The sequence below is a fragment of the Corythoichthys intestinalis genome, chromosome 3 (genome assembly GCF_030265065.1).
Source record: "Corythoichthys intestinalis isolate RoL2023-P3 chromosome 3, ASM3026506v1, whole genome shotgun sequence".
NCBI lineage: Eukaryota > Metazoa > Chordata > Actinopteri > Syngnathiformes > Syngnathidae > Corythoichthys > Corythoichthys intestinalis.
In genome coordinates, this window is record NC_080397.1 from 41,101,163 (window position 1) to 41,125,842 (window position 24,680).

At 39.4% G+C, this 24,680-nt stretch overlaps 1 protein-coding gene and 1 long non-coding RNA gene across 6 annotated transcripts in view; one reads left to right on the forward strand and one right to left on the reverse strand.

Annotated features, from left to right (window-relative positions):
* LOC130913542 (tenascin) overlaps window positions 1–24,680 on the forward strand; it is a 128,123-nt gene that overhangs the window by 63,480 nt on the left and 39,963 nt on the right. Inside the window, exon 1 of one of the 5 annotated variants that reach the window (XM_057832218.1) lies at window positions 11,775–12,171. The exons of 2 other annotated variants lie outside the window; for them this stretch is intronic. The gene's annotated coding sequence lies outside the window, so the exon portion shown is untranslated. Of the gene's footprint in view, window positions 1–11,774; window positions 12,172–24,680 lie in introns of those variants that run through there. 2 more of the 5 variants (XM_057832221.1, XM_057832222.1) reach the window with 2 other exon arrangements.
* The window catches only part of LOC130913544 (uncharacterized), a 48,591-nt gene continuing 43,720 nt past the window's right edge, over window positions 19,810–24,680 (reverse strand). Inside the window, exon 3 of the long non-coding RNA XR_009062780.1 lies at window positions 19,810–19,941. This is a non-coding gene — a long non-coding RNA (uncharacterized LOC130913544). The remainder of the gene's footprint in view (window positions 19,942–24,680) is intronic.

A 24,680-nucleotide genomic window follows, 5' to 3' on the forward strand; every position in this document is an offset into this window, starting at 1 on the left:
GATTTATGCTTCTGCGTAGTGGTGACGGTGGACCTACGCCGTTAACGCAGACCCGATTTACGACCGTACACTGTGGCCTGACGTGCACCTCCAAAAAATCCTGACGACGCGACGCGTCACGTCAACACGCGTGACGTGAACTGTGATTGGTCCACTCAGAACGTTGCTTACGGTTCAGCACAACAACAACGCCAATTTCAAACATTCGCAAACGTTTTCTGTAGGGATGTCCCGATCCAGGTTTTTGCACTTCCGATCCGATACCGATATTGTTTTGCACTTCCGATCCGATACCAATACTGGCCGATACCGATACCGACCTATCTGAGTATGTGTTAAAGTTTAAAGTTATTTAGCCTCCTTACTTAGTTGTCAGACTTATGTTGAAAAAGGTTTTAGTACTCTCGATAACAACTAGCCAGCTGAATTAGTTTGAATAACACACACCTGTTGGTAACAAGAAACTGACCTGTTTATTCAGTGATAAACACAAAACATTATATAAATAACAAACAGAAATGGCGTAGTCAGTCAGTAAAACGTGCAAATAATATTGTAAACTGTCTTAAAAAAGCAAAACACACCAACAACCTCAGTGGAAAATCCCATAAATCCCCCAAGCTATTAGATGCTTTTAATGTTTCGTGCATTAGTTACAATAATTGTATAAAAAGCCTCTCAGGTTTAAATAAACGACTATTTCAGTATCAAGTTAACATTTTAAAACAGTAAATAAAATACTCAAGTCCCCATTCTGTATCAGCAGCTTTAAACTACATTCATTTAATTTTGCGAATCAACTCTTAAAGTTGTTAAAATTGCTCCCGTTATACCATAATTTCCCTTCTGTGTACTTTCGACATGTGAAAGTTTTAAAACTGTGTTGAAGATAGATTCAAGTAATGATTTTGCCGATTAAGGAGTATTTTCGATAAAAAGTTAATTAGGTTCGCTTGGAAGGTTCACAACAGCCTACTAGGGAAGTCTTCTGCTTTAAGATGGCGGCTGTTTACTAACGCATCTGGTTTTCAATACTTCAATGTTGCTAACGCAGTCGAGTCTGTCATCTTGCATCTAGTTCTATATACATATGATATCTATTATCTCCAGTAAAACGACGTTGACGTAGTTTGAAGCGGCTGTCAGCAGCAGTCAGGTATCCTTGTGTTTTTTTATCCAGCGGCATGAGTTGAGCTAAAGCAGTGAGTTGAGCATTGGCATTACCCGGGTCTGTGACAAGCATTATGTTTACTTTCGGGACGCAATGCGGTCCGTTTCTCATTACGTCCGAAAGACCGCGCTGTGTATTAGTTCTGCTTTACTTGACATATTTCAATAATCGGAATTTGGATGTTTGTGAATCGTTCTCGAAGCTTCCACGGCCAAATCGCTCAAGGATATAATGAAGGCTGGGCATGTTGTACCGTGGTTCTAAGTGTTGGATGGTGCGTCTTTACTCACGAGAGATCATGGCTCGTCATCCAGAATGAATTCTTCGGCAATGACTCTTGTTATTCCCTGGGCTTTGGGACTGTCGAGTGCCAGTTTGTCACGCATAGCAAAAGTTTCTGCCAGTGTTAGTTGCGTAGGACCTTTTTTTTTGTCTTCGGTTTTCTTAACATACTCCTCATATTGTTTGTGGTTATATTTCGCTAAATGCTTGATTAGGTTGGATTTATTAAAACTTCTTACAGCTTTACCACTACGCTTGACTTTATTGTGGCATATGTTGCACTCTGCCTCTTCGTCTTTGTTGTCCTTTAAGGTGAAATGATCCCACACAGCTGACATTTTCACCGATAAAGTCTCTCGGTAAATTGGGAGACGGTAATGTAAATGTAGTGTGTTGAAGGTGTGCCGTAAAATGCGGACCGGATTTTAGGGAAACCGAAGCAAAAACTGGAATGGTGGAATGGATTATGTAAATCGGTGCGCTGGAAACCCCGGACTAAATTTTTTAAAAAACTGGATTGGAATTCTGGATTGGAATTTTTCTGTGTTCCGATCCGATACCGATGCGCATTTTTTTGCCCATATCGGCATCCGATCCGATCCAAATATCGGATCGGGACATCTCTAGTTTTCTGTGCCCCCTACGCTTCATCATTTGTATTAACAACATTTGTTGTTCAACATTGATTAGCTGCAGCTGCGAATACACACGTTCCATGCTGTCAATGACCAGAGGAAAAACTAAAGGAATTTGACAAGGGTCCCCCAAAACCATACCAAGACAAAGCAACACCCTTCTAGTGGCATGGCAATGAATTACAGAGCAACGCGATCTCTTGACGCAGAATTTCGAATGCGCAATGACGGCGTAGGGCAGACATGTCCAAAGTCCGGCCCAGGGGCCAAATGCGGCCCTTGGTCAAATTTCATCCGGCCCCCAGCCTCTGTCATAAAATCTATAATGTCTGGCCCGCACACAGACTTAATAAATTGGTCAGCAGTACTGCAACCAGCATATGAAGTAGCTTACACATGAAATGCTGCTCCCCATTTACCCACTAAAAGACAGCAGCACTCTAACCCTTTATCGCCAAATGTATCACATTTGATACACCTAAAATTTCATGATTTTGAGATTAATTTAGAATCTTGACATTTCTTTTTGAAAAAAAAAATGATGGATGCAAGTCAACACATGCATCCGCAGGTTCCATGAGAAAAAAAACATGATTTAGCATGGGTTATAGATATTAGAGCGCTTATTACACATATTCATTTTGACATTTCTTTGTATTTGAAAAAAAGGTTTCATTAGGACCTTATTTTTCCGTGTGACCCACTACTTTCATTTTCTAAAATGGCGACAATCAACAAAAAAAAAAAGTTGTGACAGCCGATGCTTCAAGGATAGGTGGAAATTGGACTATTTCTTCGGTAAAATACGCAAGAACTGTGTCTTGCCTCATTTGCAAAGAAACAGTTGCTGTTTTTAAAGATTTCAATGTAAGGCGATATTACCAAACAAGACACGCTGACATGTACGACAAGATTACAGGGAAGATACGCAGTGAGAAATTGAAGCAACTTGAAGCTAGTTTAATTTCACAGCAGTAGTATTTCGCAAGAGCCTGAGAGTCTAAAGAGAACGCTACAAAGGCTAGTTGGGAAATTGTTGAAATTATTCATTTAAAAAAATAATACAACAAATGCGACTGTAACAAGTATGAGCCGTGTTAAGGGCACCACTGAGGTGACAAATTAGTGGGCAAATCAGGAAGATCTAGTTCGGCTACTAGAGGGCAGCGGCAATGAATAAAGACAGACAGAGTTGGTTTGAGTGAAATATGTATTTTACAAAAAGTGACACAAAAAATAAATATTTACAAAACACCAGTGTGTACACAATTTACAGTTGATCAACAGTTAGACAAAATCCCAACTTTCCCCACCCCGCCGTTCGTAAGTTACGAACAGTCAAGAGATGAATGGCTTCAGTTTATGGCGATACAAGGTGAGTGTCCATTAGCGCTGCTTTATTGGTCACAAGTTGAATGGGTATTTGAAATGCTTGACCCGAGTAGTGGGGAGAGGAAAAACAGGCTGCTAAGCCTCCTACCAGACCCTGACTTGTTTTGAAGACAAGGAAAAAGAGAGAACCGTCAGGCTCCTGGCTCGAGTTCTAGCTCGCCATCCGTTTGTTGGAGTGGTCCCAAGGCAGGGCAGGACCACCTGGCCAGTTCACGTGGATGTAGTTGAGAACTCACACTAACAGGTCCCCAACACAACTAAAAGGTCTGGTTCTGCAGCTGTTGCTCCTTGGCTTCTCTCCCACACGACTCAAGGGAGAGGAGTCAAGGAAGCTTATATAGTGCCTAGGTGACTGGTGATTGGATAATTGGTGTAATGTGACTTGTCATGTGCTGTGGTGCATTCAGGGAGTGTGGGAAAAACAAGTACTGGCTAAAATCAGGGAATCTTAACCCATGTTACACCCTCCCCCCCCTAAACCTTGCAAGTCCCATTGCAAGAGGTACTTAAACGACCTGGACAACGGAAGTACTAGTGTCGGTTAAAGCACCCATAGAATCAGACAGACTATGTAACAAAGACTGAACAACAGAAATTAATGGGTTTCCTAAAGAAGCATATGCCAGCCTCTTAGGAGGTGACCTATGACGACTTGAGCATCTAAGAACGGGCTCAGTGTCAGGTAAGTCAGATACACACCCAAGATTTTGCGGCTCAGGCAGATTCAATCCTGGATGTTCATCCTCTTCTTCAGAAACATCATCGTCGAGAGGGACATCAAGGAGCGGCGGACAACCACTGAATGGCTAGCTAAATTTTGCTTAAATATATTGTTCTACGTAAAGGACGTCGGCCCCCCACATTTTTACCACGCCAAATCTGGCCCCCTTTGCAAAAAGTTTGGACACCCCTGGCGTAGGGTCTACGCCGTTGCTCAGCCGTCACTAGACTGCAGAAGCACAAATCAACCTTTTTTCTCCCTGAGTAAATGCATTCATCAAATCATTGAATTGATGTGGCAGACTTTTCTCCAGCTACATATATGTGGGGAAGACAAAGGTGATCATTTTTGGGCCAAAAAAAGGAATGGTCAAAGATCAGCATGCACCTTGGCACAATGTCACTTACAGCTATAAATCAAGTCAGAAATCCTGGTGTAATTATTGACTCAGACCTAAAATTTGACAGCCATCTAAAGTTTGTCACTAAATCTGCCTATTACTACCTAAAATACAGCCAGAATTAAGGGGCTTCTGTCTAAACAATACATGGAAAAACTTATCCATGCTTTCATTTTTAGTAGATTGAACTATCGCAACGGTAAATTTACAGGTTTTAAAAAAAAAAATCAGTCAGGAAGCTGAAGCCCGTACAGAATGCTGCTGCCAGAGTCCTAACAAGTACAAGGAAACTGGACCATATTACTGTAGTTATGAAATCGTTACACTGGCTTCCAGTGAGTCAAAGGATAGACTATGAAATACTACTTCTTGTCTACAAAACACTTAATGGCCTTGGATCAAAAAAATACATGCTTGATTTGTTTGACCTCTATTAAGCATCTAGACCCCTAAGGTCGTCTGAAGCCAGTCTGCTGTATGTTCCAAGAACAAGAACCAAGCACCATTTAGTTACTATGCTCCTCACCTCTGGAGCAAGTTACCTGAAGTTCTGAAGTGTGCTCAAACTGTTAGCTCCTTTAATCAGGGCTAAAAGCATTATTGTTTACCACAGTATATTCATAACTGTCTTTACACTAGTATTTAATGTTAAATTTAATGTTATTTTTACGAATCATTTTATCTCATTTATATGATGTAAAGCACTTTGAATTGTTTTATGTTGAATTGTGCTACACAAATAAATGTGCCTTGCCTAGATGACTACTACCGTTTTTTTCAGATTTTGTATTCAGTAAATATCCAGATCCAGGAAATTTGCAATGAATCCTTTAGTTCCAGATTCAAGAGTTTTTCCCTGAGCAGTGTGGTTGATTTGTAGATTGTACTAACATGAATATTTCATAATTAAAAAAAGGGGATGGATGGGGTTGTTATAATTTAATCTGGTGCTGATCCAAATTAGGAATATATCTGTCTATTTTCAACTACCATTCAAGATTATTCCTGTCACTTGAGTCAGTGTTTGTTAAATGACACCTATAAATTTAGCTTCGGTATAGATGCTTTATTGGAACTAAAATATGTTCCTTCAAGAAATCTGATGACTGGCATGGCGCGCATTCAGGGCTGTCATGTGGTGAATCAAACCCACTCTATTTAGTTGAAAATCAATCTATAGGTACGCTTTGATAAACAGGGAGGCAGAGAACTCCCACAGCAATTCTCTGTTCGGCTTTGCGATCCTGTGGAGGAAAGAAAGTGAGTAACAGGAAGGTGAGAAGAGGATGGAACAGATGGTGAGATGCAGAGACTCTACTCTTTTAAAGGAGGTTTGCACTATAGAGAACCTATCATTTTAAACCATCGTTTCAAATAAATGGTATCATTATAGCCAGAAGTCATTAAAAATGATATTTCCCACAGAGAGTATAGATACCCTTCTCCTCCTTTTCTTCTTTGGGGTAAAAATGAATTTAGTCCTCCTATAAATCATTGATTTTCTTTTCCTTCCTTTTCTTTTCTTTTTTTTTTTTAAAATCACCAAAAAGCCGCGCTTCATATGTGCGATTGTGCTGCATAGAGTATTAGAGAGGATCCTTTCTGCCTGACTGCATCAGCTCTCAGCTACAAGATGAGAATCATTTCCCCTGCTGAGAAAAGCTCTACTCAACCAGGATGGAACCGTCATCATAAACAGACACACACACACGCACTGACATTCAGTACGGATCATCACTCACATAGCACCAGCATGTATCAACATGCTGCATTGGACATTGGAAATTACCAAAGCCGACTGGAAGAACATTTATTGATATAGCTTCGAATTGATACGAAGCACTGGCTTCCAATAACTTTTAAATACAAAGGGCAAGATGACAATAAACATAACCCCAATTCAAACTGCCTTCAGAGTCTTACACATCACATACAAGATACCTATCTTTACTAACTTACTTATGAAGTATAGGAATTCATAAAAAAGGTTTACCGTAATTTCCCGAATATAAGGCGCACCCGTGTATAATGCGCACCCCAAATTTACTTGTAAAATCTAGGGAAAATTATTGTACCCGTTTATAACGCGCACCCTAATTTTAGCACCAATAAATAGAAGAATACAAGAAAACAGAGCTCGTGTACAGATACACAGATGTCATTTTACTGACTGGTGAAACACAGCACAAGCATAGCACATTGGTAGTTCAAAACATTACCGTAAACTGACAATATTTACGGTAATAATATGATTTGACAATTTCTCCAACTTACCAGAATCTAGGAGAAAACAAAACGGATGTGACTTTTCTTTTAAAGGCTGGTGTATAACTTGCTCGTTTCCTCATGATGAATAAATGTTTCTTCCATGGATTGATACGGTAAAATGAAAGTCAGAACGTAAGTCGGAAATCCGTGAGAGCTCATCACTGTCAACACGACAGTAACCAAAGGAACTATTGTAATTTGGGTTTGAGTTTCACGAGGGACCGATATAGTTGACGGACACAGGAAGTGTGTGTCCTTACATTTATTATGATCCGAATTGCGGAGCTGCAATAAACGTCGACTCAAATGAGTTCAAGAAACTAAATTCTGTGCTTTATGAAGAGTGAAAAAAGCAGAATTTAACACAGAAGAAATCATTCGGCCGATTAGAGTGAAGTATTACCGAAACAAAATGGTGACGTCACGTACCGTAATGGTCGGCAACGGGTCGCCGCATATGTTTCTTCAACACAACGTGGCCGTGTCAACGAAAAAAAATCGGTTTATATATATATGTAATACATATATATTTCTGTCTCCATCCATGTACCCGTTTATAATGCGCACCATGAGTTTACAAGTTGATTTTGGGGAAAAAAAGTGCGCGTCATATTCGGGAAATTACGGTAATCATATACTAATTTGTGCATCCTCATTGAATATACAGTGATCCCTCGGTACTTCCCGCTTCAACCTCCGCGCCCTCAGTCCATCGCGGATTTTTGATGAGTTGTCCCGAGCCGATCACGTAGTCTCACTCTTGCTCCCTCCTTCCCTCTTCCTGCTTTTTATTCGTCAGTCGTGCACTGGAATTGGTTTTTAAAGTTAACAATGTTGACAGATACTTTGATCTTGCCACAGATGCGTGTAAGCAAAGCTTCAAAGCGCCGCATGCGTCAATCATCGTTTAACTTGTTAAACAGTTGCTGTGGCATTGTGTGTAAGTGAGCAGTGGAGTGGAGTGAGTGGACTCACTCAATGAAGCATTTAATAATGCCAAATATTTTTCTACTACTTTATTCTTGTTTAAAATTTGGTGGGACAGTAACATGTTTAAAACCTACCATAATTATTTATATTTGAAGTGCTTTTATCTATTAAAATATACATTTTAAAAAATATATACTTTGGGGGAAAAAGGGAAAAACATGTCTTACATGTATCTCTTTCCAATTCTGGTTCTGAATAAATACAATTTTGTATGGCGGGGGCGCTACTTTCTGGTTTTTCACTTATCGCAACGGGCTTATATATAAATTATATACACTGTACATAAATTAGACAATATTTACAGTATCTACTCGCGTCACCTCTAATATTCCGATCATGTAAATGATATCGTTGACAATTATTAACTCTCGTTTCATTTGTTGAGATATGATAGGCTTCACAGGATTTCAGATTTTGATTTTGCAATACAGCACTCTTTAAATTTCGGTAATGATTGGAGTAGTGTTCGATTCTAAACATGTCAGAAAATTGGCAAAAATGTTCAGATTTGTCTCCATGGAGAGCTATTCTAGTATTATAGCATACAAACCACGATAACAACAGTACATTAGGATGTAACACATAGGATGAAAAAGGCAGTTCAGAGAATTAAAGCGGACGTTCAAGATTTTTTACATTAGGCTTAATCTTAGACTTAGCAGGGGTTCAATTCATTGGTGGAGTTTATTTCAACAAATTCCGTTTTGTTTGCAAGTTATTTGTTAGTGTCAGGGCTCCGGAGTCGCTAAGCTAGTGCGAGTCAATGGCACCATTATAGCATGCCAATAAAAAACAACATATGCACACATTAAAATCATCGATGACCCATGCAAACAATAGTGTTGGCTATGTTTTCAGGATAAAGTTATTAAAACCTACCATTGCATGTCAATAGTTGCAGTATGAACAGCAACATTTGTAATCCAGAAGCTCTGCAGAGGAGCAGGGCGGGGCGATATCACATCGGGTTTTTTTCACTGCTGATTTTTTTATGTCTTAGCCAGCAGCAAGTAACCAGTTTATATTTTTCCTTTGCCCGTTTCTTCTGTATGTTTCCACAGCCGCTAAATGGACATTTCCCCATGTTGCCGGCCGTCAGTTAACCCAGCAGACCGATGCTGCACTCGAGGAAGGTGGGAAGTCAGAGTTTACAACCTCTGATCTGGAAAAATATCAGTAGTATGCCTCCACTATTTGATCGCTAATGAGAAGTCAGGTTTGCTGGAGGTAAAAATGTCTTTTGAAGGCCAAAATAAAAACAACGTGTGGCGATCAGCCATCTTTGCTGTTTACATTTGCTTGGAATGCTTTGAGGTCGCAACTGGCACCCTCCGAGTGGGATAAGTCCGACTTCTCACCTTCCTCAAATGCAGTGTGAGAATGAGTGAGCGAAGCACTCCAATTTATGGGGGGGGGGGGGGGGGGGTCGTATTACGCATCTAAAAAAATAGTCCTGCAGAATAAAATGAATTACGGCAGTTGAGTGTGACATTGTTTTGGCCGAATGGGTGTTTTGAAATAATGATCTGTGTTTTGAATTTATTTGACTATGTTGGATCTGTTTGTAGATCTGTATCGTTTTTTTTTATTGGCATGCTATAATGGTGCCACTGACTCGCGCTAGCTTAGCCACTCCGGAGCCCTGAAACTAACAAATAACTTGCAAACGAAACGGAATTTGTTGAAATCAATTCCACCAACTAACTAAACCCCTGCTAACTGGAAGATAAAGCTTGATGTCAAAATGCAAGAATTTGGCTTTAAATTAAAAGCATAAGCGGAGTTTAAGGGGGGACAGGAGGGCCAGCCTCCCATGGTGGCCGAAAAGTGTCATTGCATGTAATTGACTTTCCTATATATGATTTTAAAATTAAGAACTTTCGGGTAAAAGATTGCCTTTAAAATTTGTAAAGCAGTAAAACAAACAACAAAAATATATTAATTGTACAAAAAAAGATATTCGAACAGATCATATGACTAGCACCTTAGATGGTCAATTGCTTTGCTTAGCCAAAACCACCTGAGGACCAAAGAGGCAAGATGGATATACGTAATTTTTTTTTAAACCTAAGCTTTCAAAAGTGACATCAACTACCGAGCAAGAACCAAGAATTGAACCAAGCCCCACTAAAGACGCTAATTATACAACTGACCCACCACCCGTGTCTTGCCAATGTAGTTACCCCTGACAAAAATTGTGTCTCCTGCCCGCGGGAGGGCACACACACACACACACACACACACATAAAGTTATGAGTAATGTCGACTTAAACAATAAATTCAAGCCAGAAAAGAACCAGTGTTATATATTTTGGACATCAACGTTTATTAAACTGGAGAAACTCCATACAGGACTTGAATTGCAGTAATAACAGTTATAGGTCATCCTACGAGTAACAGTGAAACATTGCCATTTTTAAGTTCAGTACGTACGTATGTTACGTTATACGACAGAATTTTTTTTTTTTTTTTGGATGGATGGATGGGCCATGTTTTAAAACCTCGTAGATAACTGCCGTATTGGCCCGAATATAAGACTGTGTTTTTTGCATTTAAATAAGACTGAAAAAGTGGGGGTCGTCTTATATGCGCGGTCTAGACATTATACCCATTCACGACGCTAGACGACGCCAGATATCACTGATGCGAATGCTGAACTTGAGGAGTAATGTTCTGGCATGACAGATCTCAGCTACTCTCAAGTTTAACCAGTTTGCATTATTTCATTGCAATGTTTTTCCTTATTCAGATTTTCCAGTTTCAAGACTACAGTTACGGTTAGACCTCATTTTGATGGTTAATGCAGTTATTGCAATTTTGTTGTTTATCACAATAGATTGGTTTATTTACATTTCAAAAATCAGAAGCCATTCATTTACGAATGTGATTGCACTTTAGTTTACATATTTAAATGTTCAGATATTAAGATTTGAATGAGGCAAAATAACATGCTTTTTCTGTCAAATATATTGTTATGATCATTTGTTTCAGATGTACTGTAATTATTTTCTGTATAAAAATGTGGTGTTCAAAAAGTCTTTTTTCAAACTAGAGTCGTGAAAAAGAGGGGGTCGTCTTATAATAAGGGCCGTCTTATATTACATCACCAAAACACGGAACTCAAGCAAATCAGTGCAGCACAGCGGCTCAGCCCAGGGGATACAATTTTTGACAGGGATAACTACATTGGCACGACACCGGCAGACGTACCGTATTCAATGGATGATAATCTTGGGGAAAAGTATAACTGTCCTGAGCAGCCTGATTTAGAATTCCCCTCAAGAAAAATGGGAAACAAAAAAACGCTCATTTTCAACTTATTGTTATAATTATTCTTCAAAGTTGATTTTATTGTACACACTGCTTTTCGGGGTCATCAACATGTTGTGCCCCCCCCTGCCCCAAAAGCCAAACTCCGCCTATGGTTTAAAGGTGTAAAATACAGTGTTTTGTATTGTCAACTACGAGTTTTCCCCTTTTTCAGACAGTAGTCATTTTAGAGTCAGCTTTGCAGGGTGAAACTTGGCCAACAAATCCCCAATTTTTTTTCTTTTAAGCTTAATTATTTGTCCAGTGTATTTTTTTTTTTTTGATAATTACTTCAACCTAGGAAAAGCCCACACCACGCACGCTCACACTCACACACAGACCCTGTCAAATTGAGCCAAGGCCGCTCCATTGCACTCACTGCTCTCTTGTTCTTAAACGCTATGTTAATGTTGGGTGTGCATTCATTGTTATCTCACTTACGATTGGCTCGCTGCTACAATTAGCAGCTAATGGACCACTGACACCCTGCCACCCCATCCATCTCCAGCGCCTTCCCTCCCACCAAACCCTTTCCTACACTCTCTCTCTCTCTCTCCTCTTTCTCTTTCCCCAGCCTTGAGGCATCCCGTTTCAGTTCTTTCGCTTTCAGTCACAATGCTGTGAAGAGGGTGAATGGGTGGGGGGCGTTAGGAAAGCAGTAAGTGGGAGTGGAGTCTGACCGCAGAGGGTCCACTGTTTAAGAGAAAGGGAATTCTGTCTTTTATTTGGTCTCTCCTTCTCTCTCGCTCTCTTGCTCGTCCAGACCAACATTCTCTAGCTCTCTCACCCTCTCTCTTTTCTCACTGCCTGCACAACATCAGCCGGCTCTCTAGGTAGACTCTAGTAAACACTCAAAGAGAGGAGAGAGAAGCAAGAAGATGGCTAAGCTGTCAGTGCTGTGAGAGGTGCAGACTGCTGATAATAGGCTTGGTTGATAAGCCTGTTCACTCTTTCTTGGGTAAAGATTCACAAATCAGAGAAGTCAGTGGCCATTGTGCCGGAGGTAAGTTACCTTCTTTACCTGGATGCAACTATGGTAGCCTATTGAAAAAGTAGCAGAATTGATTGATTTATTGGATTGCTTGATTAGGACCTTTAAAATTTATTTGCAAAATTGTACATATTTCTATGTTTTCCCAATTCTGTATGGGTTGATATAAAAAAAAAAAATCTGGCCTATTAAATGCTTTAATTAGGCAATTTGCTTGCTTGCTTTCTGAGAGTGATATTTTTTATCTACAATAGTGCAATCATATGTACATCATACATGGATGGAGCCGATATTAGAATAGTATTATCAGTCAATTATGAGATAATTAGCTACTATGACTACCTTGTAACCACGACTATTGCAATAAAGGCAGGAAAGAATGCTGAGTGAATCCGTAGCAAAATGGTATACTGTATCGGTCTTTAATTTTATAATTATTGGCAATTGAAGACTGCTTAAATATCAACTTTTTCATTTATCATTATCAAAAAAGATTTCAAATTTGATTTATTCCAAGATGTATTAACAAACTCATGTGTTATTGTAGTACTTTAGATGATGATGGGCTGTGGTTTGATGAAACATTAGTGTGAGTGCTACTGTAGGTGTGAGGTTAGTCTGTGTGCCCAAGTGTGTGTTCTGCAAGCCAGAGTAGGTCCAGATGTATACTTTATGGTACACGGCAGCAGACAGTAAGCTTGTGTAACCCAGGAAACAGACAGCTGCTTTACATTAGATGCTGCCGGTCGGTACGTTTCTTAGATCTCCAGCATCGACACTGCAGGCTGTAAACCGGCAGCTTCACGGACACACGCACACAATTACTGACTGTTCTTTCTGTGTAATTCTGTATCTTCAATTTCCGCACCAGCATCGTTTGTTAGGTAGGTCCTGTGGGGAAGTTGCCAAATGAGAAGCAGGTGTGAATGGAAAGAAAGGTTATTTGAATTAGTAAACAAACTATAGGTATTTGTCAGAAGATATTAAGTCGGGTTGAGTGCATCAGGTAGTCATTCTTTTTTTTTTTGGCTTTGTTTTTTATATTTTTAATTTTTTAGAGTTCATACATACACAATGTACATATATATTTTGGCAGGTTCACTGCGGTCAAGAGAATCTTGAAATGGTGTTGAATGCTAATGTGCGTGCAAATGTATTCAATTTACCGGTCACGGATGACAAAAGAACATTACATTTTTCATTACATGGCTTGTGAATATTATGCTACGTACAGTACGTAATTAGGAATTTTTAATGTCTCAGGATCACATTTCTGCATTTACTCAATTACTACTCTCAACGTTCACATTTTAGAGAAGCTTAGTTAGTAGCTTTATTATTAGTGTTTTAGTTTTAGAGTTAGTGTTTGGAATCCGAACTTCCAAATTAAGATACAAAAACGTTCTAACGAAGCACCTATGACATACTTTGATTTTGTATAGCTTCCACTGTCCTGAAGCTGTTTGAAGAAAATCAGAAAGTAAACGTAAGAGAGCAAAATGTGCAAGCCTCTGGGAGAAGGATTATAATAATAGGCAGTTGGAAGCGATGGAAAAGACCCACAGGATACCAGGGCATTGTCTGCTGCATGCTAATTATGTATGACGAGGAGATCCAAATAGAAGAAAGGACCATCTCAGTGTTTGTCATCTGCAACTTGATGTTCAATGAGGCTTTTATCAATCTGATGTACCCCCAGATATAGCTTTCACAACTTTGCGATATTATTTTTATGTGACATCATTTAGGCCTCTCTTTACGTCATCATAATTTCAGTACAAATTGCGCTGTCCACTGATAGGTGGTCTTTTAGGATTGTTTAGCTACACATGAGTAGCCGCTGTCAGACAGTGATACTCAGCATAACGACGAGTGGGAAATGGTCCATTGTTTGGACAGCTGTTAGCTCCCTATGCGACGTGCCCTACAAAGCACGATGAGAGGGCGGTTTTAACCCCACTTAGCTCCTTGACTGGTGATTGAGCACAAACAGTAATTGTAGATATTCATGAACATTCATGATTGGAAAGACTCAGGGATTATGAGACTAAATCAACTTTATTAAGAAAATCCATAGATTTTCATACACATTCAGGTGAATGCTTTAACATGCCAACCTAACTTGATGCTATTTATGGTGCTTTGGGTAATTTCACCTGGTCTATACTGTAGCTGTAAATATGACCACCTGTGGACCAGATGGCATCAGAGAAAGTGTATACCACAAGATTTAAAAAAAACTGTAATGTTGAGATGGAAAGTTCATTGTGAAGCCGCTCCTCCATTATTTGTGTTTTTGGACATACTATACAATGAGATAATAGGTATTTTACAGTGGTGTGAATCTGAGAGAATGTCATTGATCCGATACCTATCTTGGTGTACTGTATACTTTGTACTTATGTTGAATAATGAATTACTGTGGTACCTCTACATACGAAGTTCAATTCATTCCAGGACCTTGTTTGTAAGTCGAAATGGTTGTATGTCGAGCAGGATTTTCCCATAGGAATACATTATAATTCCATTAATTCGTTCCACAGCCCAAAAAACCTACACTAAATCCTTAAAAAAAAAAATACTGCTGGTACTATTACAAATGGCAATTACACATAGCAAAATAGGAATAATATCATAATAATAATAATAACAATAATTCCTCTAATAATGTAAAAAATCGGGTTCTATTGTGGCGGATGTTTTTCTCTGTACCTGAACGCACCGCGGGGCTGACATGCCAGAGACAGAGCGGGGAGCTTAAGAGTTTCACTATCACTTTCAATGTTTTCTTGAGAACACCGTTGTTCTGCCAAAATCTCTTACATCGGCGAAACGTCCTACATTTGTCCAATTTGACACCCAAAGTACTACCGTGCGCTCTAAACTTGTTTTGTTTAGAGGCATACAGAAATAACGTACTAAAAAATGCCTGCAGGAAATACTTAAATGTAGTTATATCAAATACGGCTGGTTTAAATACGCTACGTGACTAATGTGGTCAACTGCTTCAAAGCTAACACAAAAAAAACACAATGGTTAAAAGTATGAGAGGGTAATACATGCAAAAAGTATCTTTGAGGAATTGAAAAGGTTCTAAACAACTAAATAAAAACAAAAATAGTGAGTACTCGCCGCTTCTAACCGATGTGCGCATGCGTGTCGATGCATGCGCAAGCGCGCTGAGCATTGTGTAGCACGTTTCGCCGCGTAGTAAGAAATGGCCGAACACCGTCAATTGCGGCAGAAAGTAGGCGTTTTGTGTAGAATAAGTTGTGAAATAAATGATAAAAACGTGGCGAAGCTGGCAATTTCTTTGGCGATGTTACCACAAAAATAAGTGTCAGCTTAACTTATAAAAACTGGCGAAAGGTGTTCAGAGGAGGACCGTGGAGATGTATTCTTGAGCCGGTTCACGGATGCACACCCCACGCTCATATTTTTCTATACTCCATTTAAAAGGTAAGAGTCACCTTTTTTTTTGTTTCACCACCTGTACCAACTTTTTGAAACCTTTTGTGTTGAATTCTCACACAAGAAAATCCACCGTGCGTTCGTCTGCAGTGCTGTCATGTCGTCGTATTTCGAGCATGTCGTCGGATGTAGAAACAAATGGCGAGTCAAATTTTACATCGGATGTCGAAAAGATCGTGTTTCGAAGCGATCGTATGTCGAGGTACCACTGCATTAGGAAAATCTGCATTTCAGTAATCAGGGACTTGAAATGTCTGATGAAAGTAGTGTAGTGGAATGCAACTATGACACACTAAAATGTATCAACTATACAGTGGTACCTCGACATATGATCGCTTCGACACACGATCTTTTCGATATCCGACATAAAATTTGACTCGCCATTTCTTTCTGCATCCGATGACATGTTATGACAGCATCGCAGTTTCTTTGTTTTACGCAAGACGGACGCACAGCAGATTTTCTTGTGAGAGAAATAAACATGCGTTCCAAGAATTTACTATTGGAATTAAGATGGAAAAATTAAGAAAAATATGAGCGTGCTGTGCGCATCCGTGAACTGGCTCGACTATACGGCCGTCTACGATCTCGACAGTGCTTTTCTGACCTCCGTTAGCCAGTCGTTATAAGTCAAGGTGATAGTTATTATTGTGTTAACATCGTCGAAGAAATCGCCAGTTTCGCCAGGTTTTTAATAATTTATTTCAGAACTTGTGCAACACAACACTCCTACTGTCGGCCTTAGTTGACGCCAACAAAACATTGCAAGTAAAATCTCTACTGCACCTTTCTTTGTCACGTCAGCCACGCGGTGCGTTCAGGTACAGCACACAAAACACGTCCGCCACATTAGAACCTGATGTTTTTAACATGATTACAGGAATTATTATTATTATTATTATACAAGTATTCTGATTTGTATTTATAATTCATTTGTTTTGCTATGTATAATTGCCATTTGGAATAGTACAAGCCGTATTTATTAAGGATTTGATGTAGGTTTTAGGACTGTGGAACAAATTGATGGAATTATAATGTGCTGTTATGGGAAAATCCTGTGCGACATACAACCATTTTGACTTGCAAACAAGGTCCTGGAACGAATTAACTTCCTATGTAGAGATACCACTGTATTTTCTGATATTTGTTTTATTTTTGTATGTTTTTGTAACAAAAGACTTTCCAAATGAAAATTTGTATGTAAATATACAGTATATTACTGCTACAGTCTCGCTGAAAGTTATTTTTAGATTAATATTAATAAAAAAAAAATTTTTTTTAATTGTCCAGGCTGTCAAAAACATGTTCCTTGTAGGCAAAACAGTTGACAGATTATTGATTAATGGGTAACACTTTACAATAAGGGTCCTTTAATTAACATTAGTTGATGCATTTTTAGACAATAACTAATGTTTAAGTGACATAACAACAATAATTGCTTATCTAACATTTATTAATATATTAATTAACATGAGTTAAAGCATTAGTTATTGCATAACCAGACAGCAACTAATGGTTTGGTAAAATAAAAAAAATATATAGGCCTATATAGGGTTAGGGTACAATAAGGGTCCAAAAAGCATTCAGTAATGGTTAATAAAGGTTGGGGGGGGGGGGGGGGGGGATTTAAGCATTTATAATTTCTTAGTTAAGTGTGCTACACTTTACAATAAGGGCCCAAAAAAACATTCAGTAATGGTTAATTAAGGTTAAGTAATACTTATGAGGTACGTTCACGTGAAATATTACCATACTTAAGGTTAGGTTAGCAGCACCCAAGTCCCCCCCCCCTTAACCTTTATTAACCATTACTGAATGCTTTTTGGACCCTTATTGTAAAGTGTAGCACATGTGTCCCCATTATTTTAATTTTACCAAACTAGTAGTTACTGTCTGGTTATGCATTAACTAATGTTAATAAATATACAGTATTACTAAATGTTAAATAAGGGATTATATGAATTATTGTAATGTTACTTCATTATTTATTGTCTTAAAATGCATTTACTAATGCATTAACTCATGTTAATTAATATATTAATAAATGTTAAATTAGGGATTAAAGGAATTATTGTCATGCTACTTAAACATTAGTTATTGTCTAAAAATGCATTAACTAATGATAATTAAGGGACCCTTATTGTAAAGTGTTACCGATTAATGACTGGTAACTAATTCATTGTACTCATATTTTAATTCCCTCTTAATTTGGGATTTAAAAGAACAGGGCCAGCGTAACTATATTTCCAGACTAGACCTGGCAGATTGGCCCCTCGCCATCCAAAAATGTATCTCGGTGTTTAAACTATGCCAGATGGCCTACAATGTTCATCTGATGCTAATGTTTCATGAAAAAAGAGCGGAAGTCTTAAAGCATTGAAGCCTTTAGAATGGCTTTGAATTGGCGAGCCCACCATTGGATGCAGCCAACAGTTGAACACATGTGTTAGACTCTTCACTGCCCCACTGTGCTTCCACCAGCAACCTCACACATTAGAATGTATACACCATAGGGGTCTTGGAAAAGGATGGTGCTCTTTTGAAAAGGGGCAGATAACTTCAGTTGGAAAAATTGTTAAAAAAAAAAAAAGCCAATGGAAGCCAATGAGTAGCCGACCTGAGGCACTACGGTCATTAGACTCATACAAGTGTCTCAATGCATGACACTCCCAAGTGGGACCCAACACGCTTCTGGCTTTCATCACGACAAGGACTAACAGATGTCCCGGTATCATTGCCAATTCACTCATCGCCTTCCTAGACAAAAGAAAATTACTCCCGCTATCTAATTAGAATTGGAGTAATGCATGGCCGTTCAAAATATAATGCTAAAACAAAAATATGTTAGACATTTTGAAATATCTACAGCATTTTCATCATACATATCATGTAATTAATTGGCTTAGAGTGTGGCATTTTCTTCATGTCTTCATGTTTTTCTTTTCAGGAGCAGTAAGGAAGATGAAATCATTTTTTGAAATCACACAGTATATTCATGAACAAATCTTTCATATGTTAGGCCCACGCACGCCCTTAATACACTTGTGTCTTGTTAAAAACGGAACAAGTAGAAGTTAGAAATGCCAAAACACTTCTCAGAGATTAATGCATCTTATTTATTATGTGAAGAAATGCCTAGGGGTGAGTTTAGACAAGCCCGACAATATAAATTAACATTATTAGCTCTATACAATACACAGCTATACAAGCCCTGTATTTATCACAATTATAGTTGCTGGGTAAGAAGGAGTGGATAGAACAACAAAGATCGAAGCAATTACAAGTATTTGGCCAAAACAGCAGGTGGATGTGTAAATGCTCCACAAAATTTGCCAAGCCCCTGTACCACACAGGGGATAGACTAATGATGCAGGATTCTGTAATGTTAAAAAGCTGATGAACAATGACTAACATGCAGCGCTCCATCTGGACCCACCGAGAACAGAAGCGGAAGACAGGGGCACTACAGGGGATGGGTCATAAAGAATATTTATGATGTACCTCACAGGGAGAAGGCTTCCAAATAGCAAAACAATACAAACGGGATTGAGCTCTGACTGCCGCACAGGTGACCTGGTGAACACTGTCATCCGCTCTACCATTTCCGTCTCCATATCTTACTGTCAAAGTCGAAAATTGGTTTTGCTTGAAGAAATAGTTTTGGGTAGATGTATCAGTCAGCCAGGTTAAGTGAATTTCTAGATCACTCCAGCAGCTCAGCAAGGCCGATTAGGGCTCAGCCTTGGCAATGACTTTCCATAATAGTGTTTCTCCTGCACGGTATCTAAGATCCACTGTGTTGGGTTCTTATCAGCTCTAAACACACTAACCCCCACTACTCCCTTGTTATCTGTGCCATCACACCCAATGGGGTCAAAACTGAGAGTAGTGTCAGTTCAATGGGACCTGTCGACACCATTCCCAACCCATCTCATCATCTATTTGGCAGGTCAAACAAATGATAATAGGTATCATGAGAGGAAATATGATAGCAGAAGTATATTATTTACTTAGTCCAAAGATGAAAAGATTGAGAAAAGGCACTTTTCCAGTTGCTGTAAGTGATGAAACTCATCCCTAAAGGAAACTATGACCAGTGTGAATGATTTCATGTTTTTTATCTTTATTATTGGAAAGACAAGCAGTGAGGAACTATTCCTTATCTTTCCAGTTAATTTCCTTTTCACTAAATCTGCACAATGTCAGTTTCTTCAACAACGCATTGCTTTGTCCACGAACACACCAGATATCTTTTTTCTTTATGCAGGTGTCAATGGTTCTTGTAGTTCAGCACAACAGTGACATCCACATCTGTCATAAGAGGCAGAAAGAGAAAATGGTGTGTGCCCTCCAGAGCGTGCAGTGATAAAATGTTAAAAACCTTTTCTGAGAAGCAGCATAAAACTCAGTCATCAATCCCGATGGAGCATTCGACTCGAGCTATAGTTCTCTTCCTGGAAATTAATTTCTGAGTTTGATTATCATAACTCATAGTTGAAATGCTGTCCTCAGCAACTCGCTACCTCTACAGCTATGACCTTGGTGGAGATGCAGGATCCAAATCAATACTCACCTGCTCTAGCTTTCGTTCTCCTTCCAGGCACGTTGACTGTGGTAGCTATATTGATTAGCAAATGTGTATTTTGAAGGCAAATGGCAATGTTCCCTAAGTTATGATGAGAGGCGGTAAAGCATTTGGTGACTCAGGTGTCCATTGTCGGGGTTTATTCTCACCCCTGAGGTCAAGGGGAAAGAGCTTCAGGCAATAATGCCACATTCAGGCATAACCATGACCCAGATTTGGTTTCTGCACAATTGAAGGCAGTTGTGTTTGTGTCATGGGTGACCTACAAAACAAGACATGCTTGACAAATTCTTCAGAAATTAAAAGAAAACGTGCATCGCATCAGATCTTTCTTTAATACATCCTAGGAGAATGGTTGTTGTTGTATTCACTGAATATTTAGAGCTTTGACACACCAAGTGGGTTGTGATACTCCATTATTCAGTTTGTTTGTTGTCAAGAAATCAAGCAGATGCTGTGCAGTCTTAGTTGACTGGTGATAGTTTGCAAATTTATTCTAATTTTTCCTGAATTTTCCTTTTCAAAATAAAAATAGAAATTAGAATCAAATACAGAAAAGTATTTATAAAAAATTCAGGAATCCAAAATAAAATAGGTTCAGTTATAACATGTTCATAAACTTCCGTTCATTGAACCAGGTAATGAGTTCATACCTGCCTGGCACCTGGAATACAGATTAATGTCCAAAGGATGTCGTAGCAGCATGAATGTGAGTTTGCTAAATTAGTGTTTTTCAACCTTTTCTGAGTCACGGCACGTTTTTACATTGGAAAAAATCTCGCGGCACACCACAAACCAAAAATGTTCCAAAATGACTTTCTGTACTTTCTGTTACTCAATGTGAAACTTGAGGTTGTTCAGATGAACCCAAAGCTGATATCCTGGCAGGAATCTTCAACAACAGCTCTCAGTCTTTCTCTGGTTTTATTATTATTTTTTTTTTTAGCAGTTAGGCCTGAAAAGCTCAGAATTATCAGACAGGGGGACTTTAGCAATGTCTTCAACCGCAGCAGGGCCGAGCAGCTCGCTGACAATAGCTTTACAGGCAGGTAATATTGAGGTCTCTGCCACAGTGTGGGACTTTGGATTTAGCAACAAGTTCAGCAACAAGGTAACTGGCTTTGGGGGCTTTCTCCTTTACCTTTGTAGCTTTCTCAAAAAAGTTGCCTGTTTATCTGTGTTTTCACAAAGGCGAACAAAATAGTCGATCGACTTGTTTTGAAGCGACGGGTGTTTCGTTTGGGGATGACGTTTAGGATAGCTGCTCGTGTCGCGTTCAAGAACTGCTCAGACTTCTAGCCGTCAGCCACCTTGCTGCCCTTGAAAAAGTGTTGGAATACAACACAGGTGGAGGATTGACTGTCGTCACATATGGAAAGGACACTTTCGTGAATATTGACTCTCGACGAGTCTAATCAAATCATGTACAGTAGACATGCTAGGGTCCACATTGTCGCGGACAGAAAGGTAGCTGATGGCTAGAAATCAGAGCAGTTATTGAACGCGACAAGAGCAATACCTCACTCATCTGCACACGACCGCTACTTTCTACCTCCTCCTTCCTTCCTACTGCAACTCCGCCCGACGACGTGAAAAAAGTAAAATGAAAATGCGATATTGGATAATTTCTCGCGGCACACCTCACCATCTCTCACGGCACCCGCGGCACACCGGTTGAAAAACACTGTGCTTAATGAACTGAATTGTATCTGGAGTTACACTGACTGGTATTTGCTATTTTCCTAATATTTCAGATGAGCGTATAAAACTCAGAAATATGACCAGATTTTCAATTTACAATATTATAATGATTCAATACTTCTAGATAAAATGTGTTTGATGTTCACATAAAATTGATGTTATTATCTGGGATTGAACGTTTATGTTAATGGATCTTTTGAATGACAGATTCATCCGCAAGCAAGCTGAAAAATATTCACAATTGCTGGGATGAGATTATGTAAGAAACAAATCCAATTTCGTTAAATTCAACATGCTTAAGTTTAAGCAATTCAAAATTTCCATTGCTCTTGTTTTGTAAATTTAAGCCTTTAAATGTTTAAAATTGGTTGTTTGGTATCAGAGGTGGTTGCTCTAAGACTGCAAGGGAAGCTGAGCTTCCCCTAAAATTTCATATAATAGGTGATCAAATGTATACTGTTGTGTGTCCATGTCATTGACTAAAGCCTGAGTTATACTCCCGCGTTGCGGTGACGGCGCAGCGACTACGGCGTCATTCGACATTCGATAGTTCTGCGGTGAGGGAACGCGTTGCTCTGTAATTCACCGCCAAGCTACTAGAGGGGTGTGGCGACATGTTTATACGGTTTTGGGGCATGCTTGTTGACGTCCGCTAGGCTAGTTTAAGGGAGAAAAAATAAACAATGCAAGATGGAACTCTTGAAAGTAAATATTCTGCTCATCAACATTGAATAAATATTGAACATACAAATGTTGAGGGGCAGGTGACGCAGAAGACGGTTTCGAGACTTTTGATGCTGCACAGAGAGTTTGAAAGGTGGAAAAGCGCTATATAAGTATAACACCATTTACCATTTTAGACTCGGGTGGAGAGAGCTAGCTGTGGCGGCTAGCTTCAAACTGGCGTCGAGCGCTGCGTTCAAGGTCTGCAAAGCCCTCCAGCCCGATTTGTTTGCCGTGTCCTACAACCAGCCAGTGGAAAGCCACAGCAGATTTCTGGCGTCTATGGAACTTCCCAAACTGTGTTAGGAGCCTTGATTTTAACGTTATCATAAAAAGCACCGAGGCACTCTCAATCAGTGATGATGTATCGTGTGTGAACTGTCTGTTATTGAAAATTAAAGATCAAAACAACTCTTTTGACACCAAATCTGTGCTTTATTCTTCATATACTTGAAGTGTGACACGTAAATAAGTCACAGACTCACAGCAAACATATGTACACAATAAATGATGAAGTGCACTAACCAAAAATACGACATAAAGTGATAAAAAAAGTTGGCAGTTTTTGGCCGACTGGGTCACCGCTTCGTGTGGCCACTCGATTCCGAACACACACATCTTGGTGGTTCTTCCATTTTTTTTCAATCGCCGACCTTGCCATTTGGCAATCACAATGTCTTGACGAGACTTGCTCTTCGATGATACTCGCGTCGGCTTGATCCATTTTTGCGTGTAGAAAATAATGTTTGATTCTATTCTACAATGGCGGTGATCTCGCGCTGAACCGGAAACAACAGTAGGAGCGGACCAATCACAGTCCGTTTCTGCCACGTCATACGCGTCTACGCGACGCGAAGGTTAGAAAATTTGTGAAGAGCGCGTCAGGCTACGGCGCAGGGTCGCAACTCGGGTCTTCCTTGATGGCGCAGGTCGGACGCGGAAGTATAACTCGGCCTTAAGGCCTGATTTATGCTTCTTCGTTTCGTTGATAGCGGAGCAACAGCGTAAACCCTACGTCGTCATTAGAGCTGGGAATCTTTGGGCACCTAACGATTCGATTACGATTACGATTCAGAGGCTCCGATTCGATTATAAAACGATTATTGATGCACCCCACTCCTTTTTTTTTTTTTTTTTTTTTTTTTTTTTAATTTGTTTTGTACATTCATACCAAAATTGTTCAAAAATCCTCTCAGGCTAAACCAAACTACTATTTCAGTATCAAGTTAACATAAAGCAGTAAACAAATATACAAAAATAACAGTAAATAAAAAACTCCAGTCCCCATTCTATATCAGCAGCTTTAAACTACTTTCAATTAATTTAATGTTGTGAATCAACCGTTAAAGTTGTTAAAATTGCTCCTGTTATTCCATAATTTCTCTTTTGTCTACTTTCAACATGTGAAAGTTTTAAAACTATCTTAAAGATAGATTCAAGTCAATATTTTACCGATTTAGGAGTATTTTAGATAAAAAGTTAATTAGGTTCGCTTGGAAGGTTCGCAACAACAGCCTTGCAGGGAAGTGTACTGCTTTAAGATGGCGGCCGTTACTAACGCCAGCATCTAGTTTTTTGTAGATGTGCTGCTAATGATACCGAAGCTATAATGCATCTAGTCCTATATAAATGCTATCTACCGTAACATAATGTGGCTTGTAGCAGCTTTTCGGCAGCAGTCAGGTATGTTGTTGTTGTTTTTTTTTTTTTTATCTCGTGGCATGAGTTGAGCTAGAGCCGTGAGTTGAGCATTGGCGTTACCCGAGGGGTCGGGTAATGAGAAGCAGGATGTTTAGCTACTCTCGCTCCGTCCCTAATTGCGTACCGAAGACCGCGCGGCGCGCTGAGTGTGTCGTACTTCTGCTTTACTTGGCATATTTCAATAATCGGAATTTGGATGTTTGTGAATCGTTCTCGAATCTTCCACGGGCAAATCGCGAATAATCTAAGAATCGGAAATTTTGCACACCTCTAGTCGTCATTGAGCATTCGAAGTACTGCGTCAAGGGAACGCGTTGCTCTGTAATTCACCGCCAAGCCA